General features: G+C 32.3%; 1 pseudogene; it reads right to left on the bottom strand.

Moving 5' to 3' along the window:
* Positions 1 to 9,913: 9,913 nt before the first annotated feature.
* LOC129284545 (benzyl alcohol O-benzoyltransferase-like) lies at positions 9,914 to 12,163 on the bottom strand (annotated as a pseudogene).
* Positions 12,164 to 12,373: the final 210 nt, after the last annotated feature.

Raw genomic sequence — 12,373 nt, forward strand, 5'->3', positions numbered from 1 at the left:
GAAACATACGATACTTTCCACACTCTCCATTATCCCTAAACTCTCTATAAACTATAGGGGTCTAGTAAGTTGTGTATCTGCCTATACTCAAGGTAATCAAGGTATTACAATAAATCATGAATTCTTTAGGTACGCACATCACTTTACTCAATCTTATTAGATTTATATGAATCGAGATATTAGAGTTCACATAACATCCACAATAAACTCAATCTTTTCAAGGTAGCACAGTAACTTGAAGAAGCTTGTTGACTATTGCTCCACCATCTGAGCAACATTGTGTCATTTTGCCTATCCTTCAAGAGGAGGCTTCGAGCACTATATATTCCATCCCCCATAGCATTTTAAAGTCTATTACCAAATACAAGACATTATTTTTGTTGTATTATTGCAATTTAATGATGAATATATAAAATAATGTAATGAGTTTCATTTAATATATTTCATGGTTAAATTGATGCTTTAAAATAATAAAATTATTTTAAGATAAGGTTAAGGTATTATTTGATGCTAATGAGCTAAATTAAAGAATTAAGCCAAACTATATTATTTCAAGTCAGTTTTTATTATCAAGAAATGTTCAACTTGATTCGGTCCAACTATTTAGGCTAGTTTGATTCATTGGTATTGTTCAATAAACATTGAATCTAACTGAATTGACCAATACATACCTCTATGTGAAGTAATAAATTCACTCAAAAACCTATTGTTTGATATTTTAACTTAGAATGCATATAATGTGCTAAGGAGTCTCTATTTTCAAATGTTTTATGATTGAATTGATATTTTAAACAATAACACTCCTTGTTTATGATAATTATACATGTGATAGTTAAATTTATTCATTCATAGAATGATATTTTATCTAATCTAATTTTTCAATTAAAATTCTACATTTAATACCAGCAATTTTGAAGCTTGATATTAGTTTAGATGTTCCTAATTCGATGGCTAATGATAGGGAAGAGGAAGATGAAAATAAGAGAAATGAGATATTCTAAAATTTTAATTTTAGTTTTTACAATATATGAAATATCTCTATATATATGATGCTGTACGATTTTTTTAGTACTATCTTGCTACATGAATATAAAAAATCAAATAATAGTGCATAATTTTCTTATGAAAGTATAATTTAAAAATGAAAAGTAAAATGTAATGTAAAAACGAGACAATTACATTACTTAAAAGTTATTGGTCATTAAAAGTAAAAATAAAATTTTAATTAAAAATAGGAAGAAAAATCAATAACTATGATTTAATGTATAGTCATCAATATTTTTATTATTTATTCTTAAATATTTTTATATTATAATTATAAATATGAATATTAAAATAAATAATAGAATAACCTAAAGAAATAGAAAGAATAAATAATATAAATGATATTATATCAATTATATTTATAGTTTACTTTAAACAAAATAAATAATATAATTTGTAATTTTAGTAAATTAAAAGAATTAAATTGAAGTATTTAATGATAGTAATAATATTTTATAATATTTAATATTTAAGATGTGTGTGTGTTTGTTTAGTTTAATAATATATATTTAATTATGTGATAATAGACTGCAAGTTCATTTTAGCTAAATGGCAAAATGGTGAGACATAAAAAAAGGAGGTCATGAGTTCAAACTATAAAGGAGGCAATTTGTAAAATGAAAATATAGATTAGTGACATTGCAACACGTGGTAATGACATGGGTGACACGTGGAAGGTGACATGGCACCAAATAAAGGGTGACATGTGATAGGTGACGTGGCACCACATAAGAGTGGGAGGGTGACATGGGGCCATATGGGTAGGTAAACTAGCGTTACTTTTCAAGGATGACAAAAAGTCACTATTGATTGGTAGTTTTTAAGGTGATGATACTCAACATTCAGTGGCAACTAAATAGTCACCACTGATATGTAGTTTTTATAGTGACATATGTCGCCGTCAATTCTCAACTTTCAGCAGCAACTATGTTTTTGAGGTGACAAATTTTTCTTTTTATAGCAACCCTTGTCACCATCGATGGAATATTTTTATTTGCAACTTTTATTGTCACCATTAATAGAATCAGCAACAAGAGCTCTCATGAAGAAAGTTTTCAACGGCGACTTTGATCACAGCTGAAAGTCAATTTTTTTTTAGTGTCTCACATGCCGTAGTGATTGACAAAATGCCCCAAAGTCACCCAAATTGATTCCTTGGACATATCTATTAGCATATGTGATAAGAGGTTGGTCACAAAAAGACTAATGATCAATCCAAATGTTTGCCTCATGCCCTTTTCACAATTTCCAACCCACATCCTTCATAAACTTATCCCATATGTTGCAATGTTTTGCTAGGTATAGGAAGTAGCCTTCTTAAGCTTGATATTAGGTATTAGATTATCACCACATCTATATTTAGCCCTTAAGCATTAAATAAATGAACTGTGTCCCTAGCAATACGGTGCATCTTTACTTCCCTTCCATATTGTTCTAAAGGAAATTCTTGCAATATTTATCAATTTCTTTTATAATACCTATAAGGATTCTCCTTAATTGCATCATATAGCTTGGCAAGCTTGATAAGACTAACTTAATGAGCATAAATTCCCCCCTCAAGATTAAGAAATTTCCCTTTACATCTAGCTAATCTTTATTGCATTTTTTGCATAAGAGAGGAAAAGTATGTCTTGGTTAATCTTTTATGAATCAGTGGAATGCCTAGATATTTACCAAGGTCACTAGTAACAACTACTCCTAACATGCGACTTAGGTCCATTGCTTTATTGATATGAACATTGGCTAGAAAAGCATTTTAGTTTTGGCCAACCTAACCTAATGACTAGAGGCTTTGCAAAAAGCTTCCATGATAGATTTCATGATATCCATTGACCTGACGAAGCTTCTAAGAAAAGATAAGTTCATCCATGAAGAAGAGATGCAAAATATGTAGATCAAATCTCGTAAACTTCATAGGCTTCCATTTCCCCTTCAAAAAAGCTCTTTCAATCATTTGATCAAATCTTTCCATACACAGGACAAAAAATATAGGGGCTAAGTAGGTTACCTTATCTTACTCCTCTTGTAAGGGTAAATTCCTCTATCAGCATCTTGTTCCAAAGCATTTTCATCTTAGTGGTAATCATACAAGACATGATGAGATTTATGAAATTATCAAGAATATTTAGATTTTATAGAGTCTCTAATAAAATCCAAATCCAAAAGGTCATATGCCTTCCAAAGATCTACTTTAACAACCATGTACCCCTTCTTCTTTTTCTCATCACCCATCCTGTGGATTACTTCTTGTGCCAAAATAATGTTATCTGTTGCATTGTCTCTATATATAAAACTGCATTGCTGTGGGTTGATTAATTTCTTTATAAAAGGTCTTAAGCGAGTGGGAAGGATCTTTGGTGATAATCTTGAAACTCACATTATGGGGTAAGATGAGTTAGAATTCCTTAATCTTACATGTTAGGTTGATCAACCTTGGGTAAGAGCACGATGTTAGAATGATTCAAAGGTTTCATTTTATTTGGATCAATCCATATCTCACATATCAAATCACAAACTTTTGGACCAACAGACTCCTATTACATGTGAAATAAATGAGCATTCAAACCATCAAGGCTTGATGCTTTAAAGGCAAAAATTGAGAAAGTAGTAATCTTTATCTTTATTGAAGATACATCTTTTTAAAGGCAAGCCAAGTCTTGCTATCCAATGTGGGGAAATAAAGATAGTACAGATTGCCCTGAGGAGTGATTAATCTCTTTGGTGTAAAGGTCCTTAAAGAAATTGCAAGCAAGAGCTTTTAGATCCTCTTGTTTGAAATACCATTCATCCAAATCATTATTCGGTGCCTTAATAGAAACTTTTCTCTGTCTAATTTTTGTAGAGGTGTGAAAGAAACATGTATTCCAATCCCCCTATTTAAGCTAACTATATCTAGATTTTTAGAACCACAGTAACTTTTCTTGTGTGGCTAATTTATTGTATCCTTGCTAGAGTTTCTTTTCTAGTCTGAAAAGTCCATTGTAGTTGTTAAGCCTTCTTTTTTGATCAATTCCTTCCAAGCATCGAATGAGTTCTCTCTTCCTTTTAGGTATATACCCTAAAGTTTCCTCATTTCACTTTTTCGCAGATTTAGTGAAGTTAGTAAGCCCACCGTACTAGTTATTATTAGTCTATGCTTGGTTAACTACCTCTTTGAAGCTGCTCTCAGGCAACCAAGCTACATTATATTTGACGCTTAAGGGTTTTCTTCTATGAGATGTATATGAATTCTCAGCAAGCATAGAAATCCTATGGTTAGACTTAAAACGAAGCTGGTGAAAGACTAAATAATTATTGTGGCTTTCCAAACACTCCATGTTGTAAAAAGTCTAGTCGAGCCTTTCCTTCACATCTTGTCTTTCCTAGATGTACCAATCACCAATAATAGGTAGGTTAATTAGACTGGTTGAAGAAATGAAATTTTGAAAATCTATCAGGGACCAAAAGTTCTATATGGGACTTCCCACTTTATTTGAGTTTGATAAGTAGACATTAAAATCCATATATATAAACCATGGTCTAATGATATTTGCTGCAATATTTAATAGGGAATCCTAGATAATTTTCCACTTAATAACTGTTATTTCCCTATAAACAAAAGTAGTAAAAGTCCAATCATGACTTCTTTGATCAACAAATTTATAATGGAATAATTGAGTGCTAGAGCAAAGATAGTCCACGAAGAAATCTGAGTCATTCAAGAGAGCCCAAGTTCCCCAGCATAGGCTATGGCTTCTATTCTAAGCCAATTTGAAAAACCAGATCTATTAACAACTTCATTAGCTTTTTCTCCACTCACTCTCATTTCTAGGAGACAAAGAATATGAAATATTATACTTATTAACAATATCTCTAATGAGCCTAGGAAAATTGTGACCACTAGGGACAAGACAATTCCAAATTACAACTATCATTAAAACATCTAGAATATATATATATATATATATATAGAGGAAGTAGGGATTACCTTTGAGACTAACTCATATAGGTTACCTTCCTCACATCCACTGGTATACAGGCCAAACCTTCGGCGAGATCCACGGTTGGTAGGATCACCAACTCTATAAATTTTTGAACTTCGCTGGGGCATTTTGTATCTTTGAGTGAGGATTGAGCATTTCACGATATGGAGGGTATTTCATGAACGCTCGGGACCTCCTCTTTGATTCACCACAGTAGGAAATGGAGCATCATGACTGTTTCTGGGTATTTTATTTGGGTTCACCATTACATGGCCCGCTGTGTTGGTATTGCCACTCACAACATTATGGTTCCAACCTAAATTCTTCCTGGTTTGCCGGTCTCAGTCTTAAAGTCTAGTCCATGATGATTTGGTTTCTTCTCATCCATAACATGGGCTCAAGAAATGTTACCTAGCCCAAGTGGTTTTAGGCCTTCCTTTCTTTTTCCCTTACTCGATTGTTGTTAAGAAAGCAAATTGTTGCTTTTTTTATAGTTAGGATTCTCTGGTCTCAAATCAGCTTGTTGACTTTGGCTTTCCCTATCCTCATAAACCTTGAAACTTTCTTCCTGAGGTACAAAATTAGCCCCATCTATTTCCATGCTTGACATAGCCTTTTCTTTTACATCCTATTATGATACGATGGTAGGGATATCACCCTTCCTAACTAAATCTTTCATGTTTCCCATCCATCTTAAGAATTGAGCTACCTCAGATACTTGGGAAACATTGAAGTGCTGAATCTATTATTGGTTGCCGCAGGTTTTTGCTCTGCTTCCAGTTTCTTTTCTTCAACCATGGAGATGCTCTTTTTACAACCATGTTCATGCATGATTATATGGTGCACCCATAGGCAATTTCCCATCGGTGTCCATACCTTGTGCAATCAAAGCAAAGAGAATTCAACTCTTCATATTCTATATTAAATAAAGCCTACTATGATTTTTGGTATAAGTTTCTTATGAAGATCAACTTCAACATAGATATGGGCAAACTGCCCTCTTTCTACTTTCTACTTCTTAATTATCCTCCAAATCAGCCAAAGCATTCAGATCAATTTTTAGGGTCCTTTCAATGCTATCTCCAAGTCGCCAAATGAAATTATAATTGGAGCAATGTATAGGAGCATCAGGAATATGAACCCATATTGCAATTCGAACCAAGGAGTTTTGCAAGGGGTCAAAGTATGGCGTCCAACGCCGAACAAAAAATGTGATGTTGCCTCATTGTCCATGGCCCCCCCAAGATGACCTTTTAGAATTGAACCTTCCAATTTTCATTTTCTTCACCAAAGAAAATAAGAAAATAATTATTGGGTAGATTAATGATTCCAAACTCCAGAATATTCTAGAGTTGATTGAGATATTCTTTTAAATTATAAAGACCAATCCTCTTACCTAACAATGTGATGACAAGGGATATATTCCACAGTTGGCACCATATTTTGTATTCTTCCTCAGTTATTGAGACCACTAGATATATCTTTATCAATTTCTTGAGTTCTTCAGTTGGTTCAGGTATGTCCACTGTACATTTTCAAGATCATCGAACATCTGTTCATCTTCAACTGCTATATCACCATTAGCGACTCTATTAAATCTGAGCAAGGAGTCTCGATATGAAATCTGTGCATTTTCATATTCTTGGTTCTCCTCCCTGGTGGACAGTAATTTTAAACAAGACCAACTTTATGACACTTGAAGTAGACTCTAAATAATTTCCTTTTCATAATACAATAGAAACTCAAAGGAAGAACCAGGCCAATTGAGTTGGTAAAGCAATCTAACAGAACTTTGAATCTCATTCTATAAGACACATGTCATGTGTGATAATTCATAGGTAGACACATATCATGCAGCCAAAATGTATAGATAAGGTATTCTAACCTCTTTGATAGAAGAGGATTATATTGTTAGAATGAGTAGATCCAGTAAAAAAACAGGTCCAATTTACATGGGCTCAACTATTATGAGTTCAAGCCCAAAAGTACATTTATCTTAAAATAATTTGCCATTTCTCCAAGCTTGGTTCTTATTGATCGGGCCTAGGGTTAGATCTATAAGCTCTTTTTTATTTTTATTTTTTTTACATTACATATTCTCTTTCTAAAATACAAATTGTAGTGTTAGAAAAATTAAAATAAATAATATAAATTCTAATTTTATAATATAAACATATGTTCTAAAGTTTAAATTAAATTTAAAAATTAAAAATATTTTATTCTTTTAGGGAAAAAATGAAAAAAATCAAAATGAGTCACCCATACCTGGGCATATTTTTAAGAGCTTAAATAGGCATAAAACTTCTCAATTTTTTAAGATTGAATCCTAAAAAATGGGTTTAAATGGACAGCCCATCCCATATTTTTGGCTAAAATTATTACAATAATGAAGGGCTTGTTTGAAATTATTTTTATTTTATTATTTTGAGAACTGGTATTTTATAAAACATATTCTGAGAATAAAAAAATAATAAAAATAGGTGTTCTTCTCATTCTCTCTTATTTTTAAAAACAATAATCCTAGAACACTTAAAAATTATTTTTATTTTCTATTATCTAGAACAATATTTTTTTTATTCTCCAAAAGATTTTTTGAAAATACATTATCAAACAAAATTTTTTTATTCTTTTATTTTGGAGAACAGAAAATTATTCTTAAAATAAATTGCCAAATAGGCCCAAAATTCCTAAATAGTGCTTCTTAGAATTCTTTGATCAATATCCCTCCTAACGTAAAGGGTGAGGTGAGATAATAGTAGAGTCAAGTATTTAATATATTATGATGTAACCAAAACAATTATTAAATTAATTAAATATGTAAATTTTCAAAATTTATGAGAAGTTGAATTTGATTTAATTGTTCAAGTTTCACCTTTGACCCATTCTAGTCCAACCCCTGGTTGCCTTTATCCATACAAATACACACATCACCACCAACAAAGATTAGTCTAGTTAGTCGGTCAGAATTTGGTGTATAACTCACAAGGTTATGAATCTAAATACCACTATTGATATGAAAACTTTATTGGTGGATAACTTATAAATATTTTTATAAGTGTTTTCTAAACATGGAGGCATATATTGGTCCTAATGAGCCCCAATATATATATATATATATATATATATAAGACACACATCACACCAACATGCATTAGTCTTAGTGAAAAGGTTCTTGATTGTTTAATCATGATCCTTTTTTTCATTCTTATTAAAGCGAGACAAAACATTGAAAATGTTAAAATGAAAGCATATAAATTAACCTTTTGTGTTTATTTTTTAAAGTATTTTCAAAACATATTCAAAACAAAAATTATTAAAACATTATTTAAGAGTGCAAAATGTACAAACTAGAAATTTGGGAGAGGGTTTGTGTATGCTAAGTGAAATTACATTGAGGTAATTAAAGCTTAATAATACTAAAGAATTCAAGTTTTTGGGTTAAACCCACTAAATTTTTTTAAACTTATTCAGGCGATCTAAATAAATGCAAAGTAAAAAAAATTTTTAAACTATCAAGTTTGGTCCTAAAAATTTTTAGGCTAATTTGGACTGTTGTGACATACCATCTCTAACTATTCTATTTCCCCTAGGTTTTGATGTCCACTGCCAAACACAATGTCACGGCGATTTTTGGGAGAGTTGCAACTTGCATGGATCATATATATGAAGGTTGAGAAACGAAAAAACACATAACATAGTATATAGTTAGACGAAAGCAGCTTTACTTTCTGGACTTCCAAGTGTTGAAGGTTCTTATACTCAAAAATGTGAAGTTGTGAAGTTTTGGCCGAAGCTCTCTGCAAGAACCCAGATGCGAGAAGGACCTTCTTCATGAGACTCTTCCAAACAGTAGCGAAGAGCCGAAGATGAGGGTGGATTGGGTGGGGGTTGTGACTTTTTAATTTTCTTTAAAGTAAAATATGAGTTTTATATTTTTGCTCTCACCAAAATATATTTGTGTGTATTTGATATTAAATATAAGCTCTACCTTCTTTTTAATATATATAAACTAATATATAAAAAATTGAAAATATTTATATCTAAAAAATATGTTCTCTTTATACAAAAATATCGTATAATGTATTATGTTAGTTAATTTCCTCATTTGAGTTGAGGAATATATTTCATATACCGTGTATGGAAATTTGAATTACAGCTACCCCATTATCAAATATTCAAGCAATCTCATTATCCCACTGTCAATTAAGTGATGACTAACCTTAGCTAAATTGATGAATCAATAAAATAATCCCTCTATACTTTGGGTTTCAGTTTTCCCTCTCTCAAAAAAAGAAAATTAATTAGTTTAATTTATTAACAAAATATATAATTTTCTTCACCTGAAGTATATTTATTTTTTTAAAAATAAGAATTCAGTTAACTTGTTCTAAAATAGTGAATACCCAATTTTTTGGCCAAAAAAAAAACATAATGTTAAGTTAAAAATAAATTTTAAATTTTAAAAAATATATAACATACATACTAAGCCGATCAAGCCAAATTTGGATTGGAGTTTGGATGTCCCAATCCTAAGTTTTGAAGCCAAAAGCTAGAGGACGAGGTTTTATCTGGATTTGATGAACATTGAAATATTAAAAAAGCTTTTATTCTATCGACCTGAGATTTGAGCAACTAGGATTAAGCATATCAAACTAGTTGAACACTTCAAGTTCTAAGATACACACCAAAAGCAAACACATATACTGATGAACGATAGAAATTGAATAGAGGAGTGCCAAGCACATTATATATAAGTTAAGATAAGCTTTAACTAAAACAAGATGAGATTTTTAAGTTGATTAATTTCAACTGAGATAATAACTTTAGGTCAAAAAAAGAAATTGTCAATACTCAATTGTAGACGTTAAAATTAATCATCAAAATAAGTATAGATTTCTCAGCACTACATATATATATATATATATATATAAGAACAGCAGTTCCAACAATCAATCGTACGTACGTACATAAAATATAAAGTGACTCTTCTTAAATTCTAGAACTAGGGACCCACCTCCAGATTGTGAGGGCAGAGGGGACATGAGGGAACTCACCAGGAGAGAACCCACCCCCTTAATTCTAAGTAAAGCAAAGAGCATAGTCTTCTTGTTAATTACAGTTTGCTAATTAACGGGTCCTGTAATTCTTTGATAAGTATCATCATAGCTTTGCGTGGCAAGAGAATTGGCACTACAATGCCTTCCTCTCCTTCTGCATTCTTATGTGAAACAAAGAAGCTTATACCATAGAAGTCTCCACCACCAGCCATTGCTGTCCAGCATATATTGCCTTGCCCCAACCAAAATCCACGTCCTTAAACCCAGCACGTGTTAAATCTGAAACAATCCAAGACCTTGAGGTAGCAAAGCAAGGTCGTCCTCTAATCACCATAAGATCTGCTACAGATTGTATATACTCTGTCGTTGTCGTAGCTTTAGATTTCTTGACTAGCTCTAGCGCATACCCAAATGAGTTTCTACAGAGCTTCCCGGCAGTGGTGACGGCGGCCGGGAACGCAAAAGCGTTGCCATAATATCCAGGTGGCAATAATGGAGGATTTGACTTACCTCTTACATTGTTAATGCACATAAATCGAACCTCCTTATCTGGTTCAAGCTCTAAAGCTATGGTGCGACAACGCCACATGAATGCTGTGAGAACCTCAAACGTAGAGTTGTGACGACCTTGGTGACAGGGGAACAATTGATGAATGGCCTTAACTTGCTCGGTCCAAAGAAGAAAGAATGGTGGACCATGGTTTCATCACCTATAGTTTCATCATCATCAAGCATTTCAACGTATTCATTATGGGTGCATGTAATACAAGGTGGGTCCCTCGCTTTGAGTAACTCTCTAAACCAAACTGGAGGAATTGAAGGCTCACAAGCACCTCGTGCAATCTCAGCTAAGGCCTTCAAGAATAGAATAATACCAGGACCATCACTCATTGTGTGATTTAAGCGAATAGCGAGAATAAAACCACCACACTTAAGACGTGTAACCTGTGATAAAAGGAAGAAAAGCACAATATTAGCACATGTTGAAGTAATTTGAAGTGAATACTCTAGCATTTATAAGGAGAATACACACACACACAGACTCCCTCTAATCTTTAATATGAGGCGAAGTGCAAGGTTAACAGACTTCACCATTATTAATAAGAAAGGATAGTTTTATCATTAAAATTGTCAAAAAAATGACATACTAATAAACCTCAATAAAAATATTTAGCAACCTTATTTTTTTCAAAACAAAAATATAAACTTTCAAAAAAAACCTTCATTTAATATTAAAAAGAGAGAGGGATGGAAATTAAATAGAGAGAGAAAAAGGATAATACTAAAATAAGCTTCTTTAATAAAACCTTAATATTCTCAAAGTATCTCATACGTTAGGACGCCGAATCACTTCCAAAAGTGTCTCATAACTGGAGACCGATGGAGTATACATCTTTATAATTTGATCATTCTTTGTAATTAATAACAATAATAAATTTTTCTTTAGAGACTCAAAAGACAATAAATAAACAAGGGGTAAAATTGGAAAAAAAATAATTGCTCTAATTTTGTTTTATATTGATGACTAAGAAAGTTTTCAAACTTGGCCTTAAGGATGAGATAGAGTATATATGAATGAGGAGACCTGTATGAGTAAAAGGGGAGAGTTAGTGACTCCATCTGAACCGGGAACATTATAAAGAAGATCTTCAAAGCAGGGGAATGGAGGTTGAAGAGTGTCACCAAATTGAGAAAGAGAGACATCAGCATCAGCTTCAATGAATAAAACTCCTTCTTCATTACAATCAACCATAAGTTTACGACCAGGACCTTCTCTAAGTCGACCAGCAAATGGATAGTAAAAGACTAGGGTTTGAGAGAGTGCCTTTTTGAGAACTTGAGCAGGGTCCTTTCCTGCCATGGAAGGCTGATGAGAATAAAAGTGTATTATAGGAACTTGAAATCGTAGACCATCTTGATCATCAATATTAGAAAGTAGCTTCAGTTCATGAGGGGTAGGCTTGGCCGGAGGAATCAACTCAGGCTCACGCCTCCTCACACTAAATTTTATGTCTACTGGGGAAAATGATTGAGCCATATCTCTGTTAAAACATGTGAAGAATTTATAAACTGCAAAGAGATCAGGAGAATGAGAATCTTGGCAGCTGCTTTGGTTTGGGATTGTGATGCGAGCTAGGCAGCAATATATATAATATTCTATTGGCGACATGGCGAATTAATTCAACAAAGAATATGTGGTATAGAATTTTCATGGAGAAATATAGGATATCTAAAATTAAATTTGAGTTATTTTGTGATTCAATGTACATTTAACACGTGTCATGCATAACTTATTTCAAAAACCATCCA

The sequence above is a fragment of the Prosopis cineraria genome, unplaced genomic scaffold (assembly GCF_029017545.1).
Source record: "Prosopis cineraria cultivar Desert tree isolate PC_DT_omini unplaced genomic scaffold, ASM2901754v1 PC10, whole genome shotgun sequence".
NCBI classification, from domain to species: Eukaryota; Viridiplantae; Streptophyta; class Magnoliopsida; order Fabales; family Fabaceae; genus Prosopis; species Prosopis cineraria.